This window comes from Calliopsis andreniformis, unplaced genomic scaffold (genome assembly GCF_051401765.1).
Source record: "Calliopsis andreniformis isolate RMS-2024a unplaced genomic scaffold, iyCalAndr_principal scaffold0041, whole genome shotgun sequence".
In the NCBI taxonomy this organism is placed as follows: domain Eukaryota; kingdom Metazoa; phylum Arthropoda; class Insecta; order Hymenoptera; family Andrenidae; genus Calliopsis; species Calliopsis andreniformis.
Genome location: NW_027480450.1, coordinates 3,271,746 through 3,291,370, shown reverse-complemented (window position 1 = coordinate 3,291,370; position 19,625 = coordinate 3,271,746).

The window sequence follows — 19,625 nt, the reverse complement described above, 5'->3', positions numbered from 1 at the left end:
ATTTGAAGATTGCAGATTGAGTACTGAGTATTGAAAACTGTGAATTGAGGATATTCTATTAAGGATTGAGGATTTACAACTGATTGTTGAGGACTGAGGGCTGGGGTTGAGGATTGAGGTTTGAGTATTGAATCCTGCGAATACAGGATATTCTGTTGAGTATTGAGAATTGAGGATTGATGGCTGAGAATTGAGTATAGTGGATTGAGGATTGAGGATTGAGTATTGAAGATTGAGGGTTGATGATTGAGGATTGAGGATTGAGTATAGAGGATCTAGGATTGAGGATTGAAGATTGAGTATTGAGGATTGAAGATTGAGGATTGGGGATTGAGGATTGAGGATTGAGGATTGAGGATTGGGGATTGAGGATTGAGGATTGAGGATTGAAGATTGAGTATTGAGGATTGAAGTTTGAGGATTGAGGATTGAGGATCGAGGATGCAGGATGAGGGTTGAGGGTTGAGGATTGAGGTTTGAGTATTAAATCCTGCGAATTCAGGATATTCTCTTGGGTGTTGAGAATTGAGGATTGATGGTTGAGTATTGAGGATTGGGAATTGAGGATTGAGGATTGAGTATTGAAGATTGAGGTTTGATGATTGAGGATTGAGTATTGAGGATTGAGGATTGAGGATTGAGGATTGAAGATTGAGTATTGAGGATTGAAGATTGAGGATTGGGGATTGAGGATTGAGGATTGAGGATTGAGGATTGAGGATCGAGGATGGAGGATTGAGGATTGAGGATTGAAGATTGAGTACTGAGGATTGAAGATTGAGGATTGAGAATTGAGGATTGAGGATTGAGTATTGAAGATTCGGTATTGATGATTGAGGATTGAGGATTGAGGATTGAGGATTGAGGATTGAGGATTGAAGATTGAGGGTTGATGATTGAGGATTGAGGATTGAGTATAGAGCATTGAGGATTGAGGATTGAAGATTGAGTATTGAGGATTGAAGATTGAGGATTGGGGATTGAGGATTGAGGATTGAGGATTGAGGATTGAGGATTGAGGATTGAGGATTGAGGATTGAAGATTGAGTATTGAGGATTGAAGTTTGAGGATTGAGGATTGAGGATCGAGGATGGAGGATGAGGGCTGAGGGTTGAGGATTGAGGTTTGAGTATTGAATCCTGCGAATTCAGGATATTCTATTGAGTATTGAGAATTGAGGATTGATGGTTGAGTATTGAGGATTGAGAATTGAGGATTGAGGATTGAGTATTGAAGATTGAGGTTTGATGATTGAGGATTGAGTATTGAGGATTGAGGATTGAGGATTGAGGATTGAAGATTGAGTTTTGAGGACTGAAGGTTGAGGATTGGGGATTGAGGATTGAGGATTGAGGATTGAGGATAGAGGATTGAGTATTGAGGATTGAGGATTGAGGATTGAAGATTGAGTATTGAGGATTGAAGGTTGAGGATTGAGGATTGAGGATCGAGGATGGAGGATTGAGGATTGAGGTTTGAAGATTGAGTATTGAGGATTGAAGATTGAGGATTGGGGATTGAGGATTGAGGATTGAGGATTGAGGATTGACGATTGAGGATTGAGGATTGAGGATTGAGGATTGAAGATTGAGTATTGAGGATTGAAGGTTGATGATTGAGGATTGAGGATAGAGGATGGAGGATGAGGTCTGAGGGTTGATGATTGAGGTTTGAGTATTGAATCCTGCGAATTCAGGATATTCTGTTGAGTATTGAGAATTGAGTATTGATGGTTGAGAATTGAGTATTGAGAATTGAGGATTGAGGTTTGAGGATTGAGGATTGAAGATTGAGTATTGGGGATTGAATGTTGATGATTGAGGATTGAGGATTGAGGATTGAGGATTGAGGATTGAAGATTGAGTATTGAGGATTGAAGTTTGAGGATTGAGGATTGAGGATCGAGGATGGAGGATGAGGGCTGAGGGATGAGGATTGAGGTTTGAGTATTGAATCCTGCGAATTCAGGATATTCTATTGAGTATTGAGAATTGAGGATTGATGGTTGAGTATTGAGGATTGAGAATTGAGGATTGAGGATTGAGTATTGAAGATTGAGGTTTGATGATTGAGGATTGAGTATTGAGGATTGAGGATTGAGGATTGAGGATTGAAGATTGAGTATTGAGGATTGAAGATTGAGGATTGGGGATTGAGGATTGAGGATTGAGGATTGAGGATTGAGGATTGAGTATTGAGGATTGAGGATTGAGGATTGAAGGTTGAGTATTGAGGATTGAAGGTTGTGGATTGAGGATTGAGGATTGAGGATCGAGGATTGAGGATTGAGGATTGAGGATTGAAGATTGAGTATTGAGGATTGAAGATTGAGGATTGGGGATTGAGGATTGATGATTGAGTATTGAGGATTGAGAATTGAGGATTGAGGATTGAGTATTGAAGATTGAGGATTGATGATTGAGGATTGAGGATTGAGGATTGAGGATTGAGGATTGAGGATTGAAGATTGAGTATTGAGGATTGAAGATTGAGAATTGGGGATTGCGGACTGAGGATCGAGGATTGAGGATTCAAGATTGAGGATTGGGGATTGAGGATTGAGGATTGAGGATTGGGGATTGAGAATTGGGGATTGAGGATTGAGGATTGACGATTGTGGATTGGGTATTGGGGATTGAAGAATGAGGATTGAGGATTGAGGATTGAGGATTGAGGATTGAGGATTGAAGATTGATTATTGAGGATGGAAAAATGAGGATTGGGTATTGTGGATTGAGGATTGAGTGTTGAGGAATGAGGATTGAGGATTGAGGATTGAGGATTGAGGATTGAAGATTGCGTATTGAGGATTGAATGTTGAGGATTGAGGATTGAGGATCGAGGATGGAGGATGAGGCCTGAGGGTTGAGGATTGAGGTTTGAGTATTGAGTCCTGCGAATACAGGATATTCTGTTGATTATTGAGAATTGAGGATTGATGGTTGAGAATTGAGTATTGAGGATTGAGGATTGAGGTTTGAGGGTTGACGATTGAGGATTGAAGATTGAGTATTAAGGATTGAAGATTGAGGATTGAGGATTGAGGACTGAGGACTGAGGATTGAGGATTGAGGATTGAGGATTGAACATTGAGGATTGAAAATTGAGGACTGGGGATTGAGAATTGAAGATTGAGGGTTAAGGATTGAGGATTGGGGATTGAGGATCTAGGATTGGTGATTGATTATTGAGGATTGAAGATTGAGGATTGAGGATTGAGGATTGAGAATTGAGAACTGAGGTTAAGGACTGAGGGTTGAGGATTGAGGTTTGAGGAACGAGGATTGAGGATTGAGGATTGAGGATTAAGGTTTGAGGATTGAAGATTGAGTATTGAGGATTGAATATTGAGGATTGAGGATTGAGGAATGAGGATTGAGGCTTGAGGATTGAAGGTTGAGGGTTTGGGACTGAGGATTGCAGATTCAGTATTGAGGATTGAAGATTGAGAGTTGAGGATTGAGGATTGAACGTTGAGGACTGAGTGTTGAGGGCTGAGTGATGAGAATTGATGTCTGCGGATAGAGATTTGAAGATTGCAGATTGAGTATTGAGTATTGAAAACTGTGAGTTGAGGATATTCTATTGAGGATTAAGGATTGACAACTGATTGTTGAGGACTGAGAGCTGAAGGTTGAGGATTCAGTATTGAGGATTCAGAATTGAGGTTTGAGGACTGAGGATTGAGGATCGAAGATTGAGTAATGAGGATTGAAGATTGAGGGTTGAGGATTGAGGATTCAGGATTGAGGATTGAGGATTGAGAACTGAGGGTTGAGGATTGAAGATTGAGTATTGAGGATTGAAGTTTGAGGATTGAGGATTGAGGATCGAGGATGGAGGATGAGGGCTGAGGGTTGAGGATTGAGGTTTGAGTATTGAATCCTGCGAATTCAGGATATTCTATTGAGTACCGAGAATTGAGGATTGATGGTTGAGTATTGAGGATTGAGAATTGAGGATTGAGGATTGAGTATTGAAGATTGAAGTTTGATGATTGAGGATTGAGTATTGAGGATTGAGGATTGAGGATTGAGGACTGAAGATTGAGTATTGAGGGTTGAAGATTGAGGATTGGGGATTGTGGATTGAGGACGAGGCCTGACGGTTGAGGATTGAGGTTTGAGGATTGAGGACTGAGGATTGAGGACTGAGGATAGAGGATTGAGGATTGAGCATTGAGGATAGAAGACTGAGGACTGGGGATCGAGGATTGAAGATTGAGGATTAAGGATTGAGGATTGGGGACTGAGGATTGAGGATTGAAGATTGAAGATTGAGTATTGAGGATTGAATGTTGAGGATTGAGGATTGAGGATCGAGGAAGGAGAATGAGGGCTGAGGGTTGAGGATTGAGGTTTGAGTATTGAATCCTGCGAATTCAGGATATTCTATTGAGTATTGAGATTTGAGGATTGATGGTTGAGTATTGAGGATTGAGAATTGAGGATTGAGGATTGAGTATTGAAGATTGAGGGTTGATGATTGAGGATTGAGGATTGAGTATAGAGGATCTAGGACTGAGGATTGAAGTTTGAGTATTGAGGATTGAAGATTGAGGATTGGGGATTGAGGATTGAGGATTGAGGATTGAGGATTGAGGTTTGAGGATTGAGGATTGAGGATTGAAGATTGAGTATTGAGGATTGAAGTTTGAGGATTGAGGATTAAGGATCGAGGATGCAGGATGAGGGCTGAGGGTTGAGGATTGAGGTTTGAGTATTAAATCCTGCGAATTCAGGATATTATATTGGGTATTGAGAATTGATGATTGATGGTTGAGTATTGAGGATTGAGAATTGAGGATTGAGGATTGAGTATTGAAGATTGAGGTTTGATGATTGAGGATTAAGTATTGAGGATTGAGGATTGAGGATTGAGGATTGAAGATTGAGTATTGAGGATTGAAGGTTGAGGATTGGGGATTGAGGATTGAGGATTGAGGATTGAGGATAGAGGATTTAGTATTGAGGATTGAGGATTGAGGATTGAAGATTGAGTATTGAGGATTGAAGGTTGAGGATTGAGGATTGAGGATCGAGGATGGAGGATTGAGGATTGGGGATTGAAGATTGAGTATTGAGGATTGAAGATTGAGGATTGGGGATTGAGGATTGAGGATTGAGGATTGAGGATTAACGATTGAGGATTGAGGATTGAGGATTGAGGATTGAAGATTGAGTATTGAGGATTGAGGATTGAGTATTGAGGATGGAAAAATGAGGATTGGGGATTGTGGATTGAGGATTGAGTATCGAGGATGGAGGATGAGGGCTGAGGGTTGAGGATTGAGGTTTGAGTATTGAATCCTGCGAATTCAGGATATTCTGTTGAGTATTGAGAAATGAGTATTGATGGTTGAGAATTGAGTATTGACAGTTGAGGATTGAGGATTGAGGATTGATGATTGAGGATTGAGGATTGAGGATTGAGGATTGAGGATTGAGGATTGAAGATTGAGTATTGAGGATTGAAGGTTGAGGATTGCGGATTGAGGATCGAGGATGGAGGGTGAGGGCTGAGGGTTGAGGATTGAGGTTTGAGTATTGAATCCTGCGAATTCGGGATATTCTATTGAGTATCGAGAATTGAGGAGTGAGGATTGAGTATTGAAGATTGAGGATTGATGATTGATGATTGAGGATTGAGGATTGAGGATTGAGGATTGAGGATTGAAGATTGAGTATTGAGGATTGAAGATTGAGGATTGGGGATTGAGGACTGAGGATCGAGGTTTGAGGATTCAAGATTGAGGATTTCGGACTGAGGATTGAAGGTTCATTATTGAGGACTGAAGATTGAGAGTTGAGGATTGAGGATTGAACAATGAGGACAGAGTGTTGAGGGCTGAGTGATGAGAATTGATGTTTCTGGATAGAGATTTGAAGATTGCAGATTGAGTATTGAGTATTGAAAACTGTGAATTGAGGATATTCTATTAAGGATTGAGGATTGACAACTGATTGTTGAGGACTGAGGGCCGAAGGTTGAGGATTCAGGATTGAGGATTCAGAACTGAGGTTTGAGGACTGAGGATAGAGGATTGAAGATTGAGGATTGAGGTTTGAGGACTGAGGACTGAGGGTTGAGGATTGAGGATGGAGGATTGAGGATTGAGGATTGAAGATTGGGGATTGGGTATTGAGGATTGAAGAATGAGGATTGAGGATTGAGGATTGAGGATTGAGGACTGACGATTGAGTATTGAGGACTGAAGTCTGACGATTGAGGATTGAGGATTGAGGATTGAGGATTGAGGATTGAGGATTGAAGATTGAGTATTGAGGACTGAGGACTGAGGATTGAGGATTGAGGATTGAGGATTGAACATTGAGGATTGAAAATTGAGGACTGGGGATTGAGAATTGAAGATTGAGGGTTAAGGATTGAGGATTGGGGATTGAGGATCTAGGATTGGTGATTGATTATTGAGGATTGAAGATTGAGGATTGAGGATTGAGGATTGAGAATTGAGAACTGAGGTTAAGGACTGAGGGTTGAGGATTGAGGTTTGAGGAACGAGGATTGAGGATTGAGGATTGAGGATTAAGGTTTGAGGATTGAAGATTGAGTATTGAGGATTGAATATTGAGGATTGAGGATTGAGGAATGAGGATTGAGGCTTGAGGATTGAAGGTTGAGGGTTTGGGACTGAGGATTGCAGATTCAGTATTGAGGATTGAAGATTGAGAGTTGAGGATTGAGGATTGAACGTTGAGGACTGAGTGTTGAGGGCTGAGTGATGAGAATTGATGTCTGCGGATAGAGATTTGAAGATTGCAGATTGAGTATTGAGTATTGAAAACTGTGAGTTGAGGATATTCTATTGAGGATTAAGGATTGACAACTGATTGTTGAGGACTGAGAGCTGAAGGTTGAGGATTCAGTATTGAGGATTCAGAATTGAGGTTTGAGGACTGAGGATTGAGGATCGAAGATTGAGTAATGAGGATTGAAGATTGAGGGTTGAGGATTGAGGATTCAGGATTGAGGATTGAGGATTGAGAACTGAGGGTTGAGGATTGAAGATTGAGTATTGAGGATTGAAGTTTGAGGATTGAGGATTGAGGATCGAGGATGGAGGATGAGGGCTGAGGGTTGAGGATTGAGGTTTGAGTATTGAATCCTGCGAATTCAGGATATTCTATTGAGTACCGAGAATTGAGGATTGATGGTTGAGTATTGAGGATTGAGAATTGAGGATTGAGGATTGAGTATTGAAGATTGAAGTTTGATGATTGAGGATTGAGTATTGAGGATTGAGGATTGAGGATTGAGGACTGAAGATTGAGTATTGAGGGTTGAAGATTGAGGATTGGGGATTGTGGATTGAGGACGAGGCCTGACGGTTGAGGATTGAGGTTTGAGGATTGAGGACTGAGGATTGAGGACTGAGGATAGAGGATTGAGGATTGAGCATTGAGGATAGAAGACTGAGGACTGGGGATCGAGGATTGAAGATTGAGGATTAAGGATTGAGGATTGGGGACTGAGGATTGAGGATTGAAGATTGAAGATTGAGTATTGAGGATTGAATGTTGAGGATTGAGGATTGAGGATCGAGGAAGGAGAATGAGGGCTGAGGGTTGAGGATTGAGGTTTGAGTATTGAATCCTGCGAATTCAGGATATTCTATTGAGTATTGAGATTTGAGGATTGATGGTTGAGTATTGAGGATTGAGAATTGAGGATTGAGGATTGAGTATTGAAGATTGAGGGTTGATGATTGAGGATTGAGGATTGAGTATAGAGGATCTAGGACTGAGGATTGAAGTTTGAGTATTGAGGATTGAAGATTGAGGATTGGGGATTGAGGATTGAGGATTGAGGATTGAGGATTGAGGTTTGAGGATTGAGGATTGAGGATTGAAGATTGAGTATTGAGGATTGAAGTTTGAGGATTGAGGATTAAGGATCGAGGATGCAGGATGAGGGCTGAGCGTTGAGGATTGAGGTTTGAGTATTAAATCCTGCGAATTCAGGATATTATATTGGGTATTGAGAATTGATGATTGATGGTTGAGTATTGAGGATTGAGAATTGAGGATTGAGGATTGAGTATTGAAGATTGAGGTTTGATGATTGAGGATTAAGTATTGAGGATTGAGGATTGAGGATTGAGGATTGAAGATTGAGTATTGAGGATTGAAGGTTGAGGATTGGGGATTGAGGATTGAGGATTGAGGATTGAGGATAGAGGATTTAGTATTGAGGATTGAGGATTGAGGATTGAAGATTGAGTATTGAGGATTGAAGGTTGAGGATTGAGGATTGAGGATCGAGGATGGAGGATTGAGGATTGGGGATTGAAGATTGAGTATTGAGGATTGAAGATTGAGGATTGGGGATTGAGGATTGAGGATTGAGGATTGAGGATTAACGATTGAGGATTGAGGATTGAGGATTGAGGATTGAAGATTGAGTATTGAGGATTGAGGATTGAGTATTGAGGATGGAAAAATGAGGATTGGGGATTGTGGATTGAGGATTGAGTATCGAGGATGGAGGATGAGGGCTGAGGGTTGAGGATTGAGGTTTGAGTATTGAATCCTGCGAATTCAGGATATTCTGTTGAGTATTGAGAAATGAGTATTGATGGTTGAGAATTGAGTATTGACAGTTGAGGATTGAGGATTGAGGATTGATGATTGAGGATTGAGGATTGAGGATTGAGGATTGAGGATTGAGGATTGAAGATTGAGTATTGAGGATTGAAGGTTGAGGATTGCGGATTGAGGATCGAGGATGGAGGATGAGGGCTGAGGGTTGAGGATTGAGGTTTGAGTATTGAATCCTGCGAATTCGGGATATTCTATTGAGTATCGAGAATTGAGGAGTGAGGATTGAGTATTGAAGATTGAGGATTGATGATTGATGATTGAGGATTGAGGATTGAGGATTGAGGATTGAGGATTGAAGATTGAGTATTGAGGATTGAAGATTGAGGATTGGGGATTGAGGACTGAGGATCGAGGTTTGAGGATTCAAGATTGAGGATTTCGGACTGAGGATTGAAGGTTCATTATTGAGGACTGAAGATTGAGAGTTGAGGATTGAGGATTGAACAATGAGGACAGAGTGTTGAGGGCTGAGTGATGAGAATTGATGTTTCTGGATAGAGATTTGAAGATTGCAGATTGAGTATTGAGTATTGAAAACTGTGAATTGAGGATATTCTATTAAGGATTGAGGATTGACAACTGATTGTTGAGGACTGAGGGCCGAAGGTTGAGGATTCAGGATTGAGGATTCAGAACTGAGGTTTGAGGACTGAGGATAGAGGATTGAAGATTGAGGATTGAGGTTTGAGGACTGAGGACTGAGGGTTGAGGATTGAGGATGGAGGATTGAGGATTGAGGATTGAAGATTGGGGATTGGGTATTGAGGATTGAAGAATGAGGATTGAGGATTGAGGATTGAGGATTGAGGACTGACGATTGAGTATTGAGGACTGAAGTCTGACGATTGAGGATTGAGGATTGAGGATTGAGGATTGAGGATTGAGGATTGAAGATTGAGTATTGAGGATTGAATGTTGATGATTGATGATTGAGGATTGAGGATTGAGGATTGAAGATTCAGGATTGGGGACTGAGTGTTGAGAGTTGAGTGATGAGCATTGATGTTTGTGGATAGAGATTTGAAGATTGCAGATTGAGTATTGAGTATTGAAACTGTGAGTTGAGGATATTCTATTGAGGACTGAGGATTGACATCTGATTGTCGAGGACTCAGGGCTGAAGACTGAGGATTCAGGATTGAGGTTTGTGGACTGAGGATTGAGGATTGAGGATTGAGGATTGGGGATTGAAGATTGAGGATTGGGTATTGAGCATTGAACATTGAGGATTGAGTGTTGAGGATTGAGGTGTGAGGATTGCGGATTGAAGATTGAATATTGATGACTGAAGATTGAGGATTCATGATTGAGGGTTGTGGATTGAGGACGAGGACTGACGGTGGGGGATTGAGGTTTGAGGATTGAGGATTTATGATTGAGGACTGAGGATATAGGATTGATGATTGAGCATTGAGGATTGAATACTGAGGACTGGGGATAGAGGATTGAAGATTGAGGGTTAAGGATTGAGGATTGGGGATTGAGGATCTAGGATTGGAGATTGATTATTGAGGATTGAAGATTGAGGATTGAGGATTGAGGATTGAGGATTGAGGACTGAGGACGGAGGATTGAGGGTTGAGGATTGAGGAGTGAACATTGAGGATTGAATATTGATGACTGAAGATTGAGGATTGATGATTGAGGGTTGTGGATTGAGGACGAGGACTGACGGTGGAGGATTGAGGTTTGAGGATTGAGGATTTATGATTGAGGACTGAGGATATAGGATTGAGGATTGAGCATTGAGGATTGAATATTGAGGACTGAGGATTGAGGATTGAGGATTGAGGATTGAGGATCGAAGATTGAGGATTGGGGACTGAGGATTGAAGATTGAGGATTGAGGACTGAGGATTGAGGATGGAAGGTTGAGTATTGAGGATTGAAGATTGAGTATTGAGGATTGAGGATTGAGGATTGAGGATGAGGGCTGAGGGTTGAGGATTGAGGTCTGAGGACTGAGGACTGAGGGTTGAGGATTGAGAATTGAGGATTGAGGATTGAGGATTGAAGATTGAGGATTGGGTATTGAGGATTGAAGAATGAGGATAGAGGATTGAGGATTGAGGATTGAAGATTGAGCATTGAGGATTGAAGCCTGACGATTGAGGATTGAAGATTGACGATTGAGGATTGAAGATTGAGTATTGAGGATTGAATGTTGAAGATTGAGGATTGAGGATTGAGGACTGAGGATTGAGGATTGAGCATTGAGGATTGAACATAGAGGATTGAAAATTGAGGACTGGGGATTGAGAACTGAAGATTGAGCGTTAAGGATTGAGGATTCGGGATTGAGGATCTAGGATTGGTGATTGATTATTGAGGATTGAAGATTGAGGATTGAGGATTGAGGATTGAGAATTGAGAATTGAGGATGAGGACTGAGGGTTGAGGATTGAGGTTTGAGGAACGAGGATTGAGGATTGAGGATTGAGGATTGAGGATTGAGGATTGAAGATTGAGTATTGAGGATTGAATATTGAGGATTGAGGATTGAGGATTGAGGATTGAGGCTTGAGGATTGAAGGTTGAGGATTTGGGACTGAGGATTGCAGATTCAGTGTTGAGGATTGAAGATTGAGGGTTGAGGATTGAGGATTGAGGATTGAAGATTGAGTATTGAGGATTGAAGATTGAGGGTTGAGGATTGGGGATTGAGGATTGAGGATTGGGGATTCAGGATTGAGGATTGAGGATTGAGGATTGAGAATTGAGGATTGAGTATTGAGGATTGAGGATTGAGGATTGATGATTGCGAATTGAAGATTGAGTATTGATGGCTGAAGATTGAGGATTGATGATTGAGTATTGAATCCTGAGAATTCAGGGTATTCTATTGAGTATTGAGAATTGAGGATTGATGGTTGAGTATTGAGGATTGAGGATTGAGGATGGAGTATTGAAGATTGAGGATTGATGATTGAGGATTGAGGATTGAGGATTGAGGATTGAGGATTAAGGATTCAAGATTGAGTATTGAGTATTGAAGATTGAGTTTTGAGGATTGAGGATTGAGGATTGAGGATTGAGGATTGAAGATTGAGGATTGGGGACTGAGGATTGAAGATTGAGTATTGAGGATTGAGGTTTGAGGTTTGAGGATTGAGGATTGAATATTCAGTATTGAGGATTGAAAGTTGAGAATTGAGGATTGAGGATTGAACATTGAGGACTGAGTGTTGAGGGTTGAGTGATGAGAATTGATGTTCGTGGATAGAGGTTTGAAGATTGCAGATTGAGTATTGGGTATTGAAAACTGTGAATTGAGGATATTCTATTGAGGATTGGGGATTGACAACTGATTGTTGAGGACTGAGGGCTGAAGATTTAGGATTCAGGATTGAGGATTGAGTATGAGGGCTGAGGGTTGAGGATTGAGGTTTGAGGACTGAGGACTGAGGGTTGAGGATTGAGAATTGAGGATTGAGGATTGAGATTAATGATTGAGGATTGGGTATTGAGGATTGAACATTGAGGATTGAGGACTGAGGATTGAGGAATGAGGATTGAGGATTCAAGGTTAAATGTTCATGATTGAAGATTGAGGATTGATGATTGAGTGTTGTGGATTGAGGACAAGGACTGACGGTTGAGGATTGAGGTTTGGGGATTGAGGACTGAGGATTGAGGACTGAGTATAGAGGATTGAGGATTGAGCATTGAGGATTGAAGACTGAGGACTGGGGATTGAGGATTGAAGATAGAGGATTATGGATTGAGGATTGGGGACTGAGGATTGAGAATTGAAGATTGAAGATTGAGTATTGAGGATTGAAGGTTGAGGATTGAGGATTGAGGATCGAGGATGGAGGATGAGGTCTGAGGGTTCAGGATTGAGGTTTGAGTATTGATACCTGCGAATTCAGGATATTCTATTGTGTATTGAGAATTGAAGATTGATGGTTGAGTATTGAGGATAGAGAATTGAGGATTGAGGATAGAGTATTGAAGATTCGGTATTGATTATTGAGGATTGAGGATTGAGGATTGAGGATTGAGGATTGAGGACTGAAGATTGAGTATTGAGGATGGAAAAATGAGGATTGGGGATTGTGGAATGAGGATTGAGTATTGAGGATTGAGGATTGGGGATTGAGGATTGAGGATTGAGGATTGAAGATTGAGTATTGAGGATTGAATGTTGAGGATTGAGTATTGAGGATCGAGGATGGAGGATGAGGGCTGAGGGTTGAGGATTGAGGTTTGAGTATTGAATCCTGCGAATACAGGATATTCCCTTGAGTATTGAGAATTGAGGATTGATGGTTGAGAATTGAGTATTGAGGATTGAGGATTGAGGATTAAGGATTGAGTATTGAAGATTGAGGGTTGATGATTGAGGATTGAGGATTGAGTATAGAGGATTGAGGATTGAGGATTGAAGATGGAGTATTGAGGATTGAAGATTGAGGGTTGGGGATTGAGGATTGAGGATTGAGGATTGAGGTTTGAGGATTGAGGATTGAGGATTGAGGATTGAAGATTGAGTATTGAGGATTGAAGTTTGAGGATTGAGGATTGAGGATCGACGATGGAGGATGAGGGCTGAGGGTTGAGGATTGAGGTTTGAGTATTGAATCCTGCGAATTCAGGATATTCTATTGAGTATTGAGAATTGAGGATTGATGGTTGAGTATTGAGGATTGAGAATTGAGGATTGAGGATTGAGTATTGAAGATTGAGGTTTGATGATTGAGGATTGAGTATTGAGGATTGAGGATTGAGGATTGAGGATTGAGGATTGAAGATTGAGTATTGAGGATTGAAGATTGAGGATTGGGGATTGAGGATTGAGGATTGAGGATTGAAGATTCGGTATTGATGATTGAGGATTGAGGATTGAGGATTGAGGATTGAGGATTGAGGATTGAAGATTGAGTATTGAGGATGAAAAAATGAGGATTGGGGATTGTGGATTGAGGATTGAGGATTGAGGATTGAGGATTGAGGATTGAGGACTGAGGATTGAGGATTGAAGATTGAGTATTGAGGATTGAATGTTGAGGATTGAGGATTGAGGATCGAGGATGGAGGATGAGGGCTGAGGGTTGAGGATTGAGGTTTGAGTATTTAATCCTTCGAATACAGGATATTCTGATGAGTATTGAGAATTGAGGATTGACGGTTGATAATTGAGTATTGAGGATTGAGCATTGAGGATTGAGTATTGAAGATTGAGGGTTGATGATTGAGGATTGAGGATTGAGTATAGAGCATTGAGGATTGAGGATTGAAGATTGAGTATTGAGGATTGAAGGTTGAGGATTGAGGATTGAGGATCGAGGATGGAGGATTGAGGATTGAGGATTGAAGATTGAGTATTGAGGATTGAAGATTGAGGATTGGGGATTGAGGATTGAGGATTGAGGATTGAGGATTGAGGATTGAGGATTGAGGATTGAGGATTGAGGATTGAAGATTCAGTATTGAGGATTGAAGGTTGAGGATTAAGGATTGAGGATCGAGGATGGAGGATGAGGTCTGTGGGTTGAGGATTGAGATTTGAGTATTGAATCCTGCGAATTCAGGATATTCTGTTGAGTATTGAGAATTGAGGATTGATGGTTGAGTATTGAGTATTGAGAATTGAAGGTTGAGGATTGAGTATTGAAGATTGAGCGTTGATGATTGAGGATTGAGGATTGAGTATTGAGGATTGAGGATTGAGGATTGAAGATTGAGTATTGAGGATTGAAGATTGAGGATTGGGGATTGAGTATTGAGGATTGAGGATTGAGAATTGAGGATTGAGGATTGAGGATTGAGGATTGAAGATTGAGTATTGAGTATTGAAGATTGAGGATTGGGGATTCAGGATTGAGGATTGAGGATTGAGGATTGAGGATTGAGGATTGAGGATTGAGGATTGAGGATTGAAGATTGAGTATTGAGGATTGAAGGTTGTGGATTGAGGATTGAGGATCGAGGATGGAGGATGAGGGCTGAGGGTTGAGGATTGAGGTTTGAGTATTGAATCCTGCGAATTCGGGATATTCTATTGAGTATTGAGAATTGAGGATTGATGGTTGCGTATTGAGTATTGAGAATTGAGGATTGAGGATTGAGCATTGAAGATTGAGGATTGATGATTGAGGATTCAGGATTGAGGATTGAGGATTGAGGATTGAGGATTGGAGATTGAGTGTTGAGGATTGAGGATTGAGGATTGGGGATTGAGAATTGGGGATTGAGGATTGAGGACTGAGGATTGAGGATTGAGGTTTGAGGATTGAGGATTGAATATTGAGTATTGAGTATTGAGTATTGAAGATTGAGGATTGAGGATTGAGGATCGAGGATGGAGGATGAGGGATGAAGGTTGAGGATTGAGGTTTGAGTATTGAATCCTGCGAATTCAGGATATTCTATTGAGTATTGAGAACTGAGGATTGATGATTGAGTATTGAGGTTTGAGAATTGAGGATTGAGGATTGAGTATTGAAGATTGAGGATTGAGGATTGAGGATTGAGGATTGAGGATTGAGGATTGAAGATTGAGTATTGAGGATTGAAGATTGAGGATTGGGGATTGAGGACTGAGGATCGAGGATTGAGGATTGAAGATTGAGGATTTGGGACTGAGGATTGAAGGTTCATTATTGAGGATTGAAGATTGAGATTTGAGGATTGAGGATTGAGGATTGAGGATTGAGGATTGAAGATTGAGTATTGAGGATTGAAGATTGAGGATTGGGGATTGAGGATTGAGAACTGAGTATTGAGGATTGAAGGTTGAGGATTGAGGATTGAGCGGTGAGGATTGAGGATTGAGGATTGAGGATTGGAGATTGAGTATTGAGGATTGAAGATTGAGGATTGAGGATTGAGGATTGAAGATTGAGGATTCAGCACAGAGGACTGAGGATTGAGGATCGAGAATATAGGATTGAGGATTGGGGATTGACGATTGAGGATTGGGTATTGAGGATTGAAGAATGAGGGTTGAGGATTGAGGATTGAGGATCGAGGATTGAAGATTGAGTATTCAGGATTGAGGATTGATGATTGAGAATTGAGGATTGAGGATTGAGGATTGAGGATTGAGGATTGAAGATTGAGAATTGAGTATTGAAGGTTGAGGATTGAGCACAGAGGACTGAGGATTGAGGATCGAGAATAGAGGATTGAGGATTGAAGATTGACGATTGAGGATTGAGGATTGAGGATTGAGAATTGTGTATTGAGGATTGAAGATAGAGTATTCAGGATTGAAGGTTGAGGATTGAGGATTGAGGATTGAGGATTGAGTATTGAGTATTGAATATTGAGGATTGAGGATTGAGGATTGAGGATTGAGGATTGAGGATTGAGGATATTCTATTGAGGATTGAGCATTGACAATTGATTGTCGAGGACTGAGGGCTGAAGACTGAGGATTCTGGATTGAGGATTCGGGTTTGAGGCTTGAGGACTGAGGATTGAGGGTTGAGGATTGACGATTGAGGATTGACGGTTGAGGATTGAGGATTGAGGATGGAGGATTGAGGAGAGAGGACTGAGTGCTGAGGATTGAGTGTTGAAGTTTGATGTTTGAGGATTGAGATTTGATTATTGTATATTGTGGATTGAGTATTGAACCATGAGATTTCAGGATATTCTATTGAGTATCGAGAATTGAGGATTGATGGTTGAGTATTGAGGATTGATGGTTGAGTTTTGTGTGCTCAATATTGAGGATTGAGGATTGAGGATTGAGGATTGAGGATTGAGGATTGAAGATTGAGTATTGATGATTGAGTATTGAGGGTCGAGGGTTGTGGACGAGGACTGACGGTCGGTGATTGAGGTTTGAGGATTGAGGATTGACGATTGAGGACTGAGGATTGAGGATTTTGGATTGAGCATTGAAAATTGTAGATAGATGACTGGGTATTGAGGGTTGAAGGTTGACGATTAAGGATTGAGGATTGGGGATTGAGGATGTCGGATTGGAGATTGATTATTGAGGATTGAAGATTCAGGATTGAGGATTGAGGATTGAGAATTGAGAACTGAGGATGAGGACTGAGGGTTGAGGATTGAGGTTTGAGGAACGAGGATTGAGGATTGTGGATTTCGGACTGCGGATTGACGATTGAGTATTGAATATTGAGGATTGATGGCTGAGGATTGAGGATTGAGAATTGAGGATTGAGGATTGAGTATTCAAGATTGAGGATAGATGATTGAGAATTGAGGATTGAGGATTGAGGATTGAGGATTGAGGATTGAAGATTGAGTATTGAGGATTGAAGATTGAGGATTGGGGATTGAGTATTGAGGACTGAGTATTGAGGCTTGAAGGTTGAGGATTGAGGATTGAGGGTTGAGGATTGAGGATTGAGGATTGAGGATTGAAGATTGAGTATTGAGGATTGACGATTGAGGATTGAGGATTGAGGATTGAAGATTGACGATCGAGCACTGAGGACTGAGGATTGAGGATTGAGAATAGATGATTGAGGATTGAGGATTGAAGATTGAGGATTGGGTATTGAGGATTGAAGAATGAGGGTTGAGGATTGAGGATTGAGGATCGAGGATTGAAGATTGAGTACTCAGGATTGAAGATTGACGATTGAGGATTGAGGATTGGGGATTGAGAATTGAGGATTGTGGATTGACGATTGAGTATTGAGTATTGAAGATTGAGGATTGAGGATTGAGGATTGAGGATTGAGGATTGAGGATTGAAGATTGAGTATTGAGAATTGAGGATGGATGGTTGAGTATTGAGGATTCAGAATTGAGGATTGAGGATTGGAGATTGAGTGTTGAGGATTGAGGATTGAGGATTGGGGATTGAGAATTGGGGATTGAGGATTGAGGACTGAGGATTGAGGATTGAGGTTTGAGGATTGAGGATTGAATATTGAGTATTGAGTATTGAGTATTGAAGATTGAGGATTGAGGATTGAGGATCGAGGATGGAGGATGAGGGATGAAGGTTGAGGATTGAGGTTTGAGTATTGAATCCTGCGAATTCAGGATATTCTATTGAGTATTGAGAACTGAGGATTGATGATTGAGTATTGAGGATTGAGAATTGAGGATTGAGGATTGAGTATTGAAGATTGAGGATTGAGGATTGAGGATTGAGGATTGAGGATTGAGGATTGAAGATTGAGTATTGAGGATTGAAGATTGAGGATTGGGGATTGAGGACTGAGGATCGAGGATTGAGGATTGAAGATTGAGGATTTGGGACTGAGGATTGAAGGTTCATTATTGAGGATTGAAGATTGAGATTTGAGGATTGAGGATTGAGGATTGAGGATTGAGGATTGAAGATTGAGTATTGAGGATTGAAGATTGAGGATTGGGGATTGAGGATTGAGAACTGAGTATTGAGGATTGAAGGTTGAGGATTGAGGATTGAGCGGTGAGGATTGAGGATTGAGGATTGAGGATTGGAGATTGAGTATTGAGGATTGAAGATTGAGGATTGAGGATTGAGGATTGAAGATTGAGGATTCAGCACAGAGGACTGAGGATTGAGGATCGAGAATATAGGATTGAGGATTGGGGATTGACGATTGAGGATTGGGTATTGAGGATTGAAGAATGAGGGTTGAGGATTGAGGATTGAGGATCGAGGATTGAAGATTGAGTATTCAGGATTGAGGATTGATGATTGAGAATTGAGGATTGAGGATTGAGGATTGAGGATTGAGGATTGAAGATTGAGAATTGAGTATTGAAGGTTGAGGATTGAGCACAGAGGACTGAGGATTGAGGATCGAGAATAGAGGATTGAGGATTGAAGATTGACGATTGAGGATTGAGGATTGAGGATTGAGAATTGTGTATTGAGGATTGAAGATAGAGTATTCAGGATTGAAGGTTGAGGATTGAGGATTGAGGATTGAGGATTGAGTATTGAGTATTGAATATTGAGGATTGAGGATTGAGGATTGAGGATTGAGGATTGAGGATTGAGGATATTCTATTGAGGATTGAGCATTGACAATTGATTGTCGAGGACTGAGGGCTGAAGACTGAGGATTCTGGATTGAGGATTCGGGTTTGAGGCTTGAGGACTGAGGATTGAGGGTTGAGGATTGACGATTGAGGATTGACGGTTGAGGATTGAGGATTGAGGATGGAGGATTGAGGAGAGAGGACTGAGTGCTGAGGATTGAGTGTTGAAGTTTGATGTTTGAGGATTGAGATTTGATTATTGTATATTGTGGATTGAGTATTGAACCATGAGATTTCAGGATATTCTATTGAGTATCGAGAATTGAGGATTGATGGTTGAGTATTGAGGATTGATGGTTGAGTTTTGTGTGCTCAATATTGAGGATTGAGGATTGAGGATTGAGGATTGAGGATTGAGGATTGAAGATTGAGTATTGATGATTGAGTATTGAGGGTCGAGGGTTGTGGACGAGGACTGACGGTCGGTGATTGAGGTTTGAGGATTGAGGATTGACGATTGAGGACTGAGGATTGAGGATTTTGGATTGAGCATTGAAAATTGTAGATAGATGACTGGGTATTGAGGGTTGAAGGTTGACGATTAAGGATTGAGGATTGGGGATTGAGGATGTCGGATTGGAGATTGATTATTGAGGATTGAAGATTCAGGATTGAGGATTGAGGATTGAGAATTGAGAACTGAGGATGAGGACTGAGGGTTGAGGATTGAGGTTTGAGGAACGAGGATTGAGGATTGTGGATTTCGGACTGCGGATTGACGATTGAGTATTGAATATTGAGGATTGATGGCTGAGGATTGAGGATTGAGAATTGAGGATTGAGGATTGAGTATTCAAGATTGAGGATAGATGATTGAGAATTGAGGATTGAGGATTGAGGATTGAGGATTGAGGATTGAAGATTGAGTATTGAGGATTGAAGATTGAGGATTGGGGATTGAGTATTGAGGACTGAGTATTGAGGTTTGAAGGTTGAGGATTGAGGATTGAGGGATGAGGATTGAGGATTGAGGATTGAGGATTGAAGATTGAGTATTGAGGATTGACGATTGAGGATTGAGGATTGAGGATTGAAGA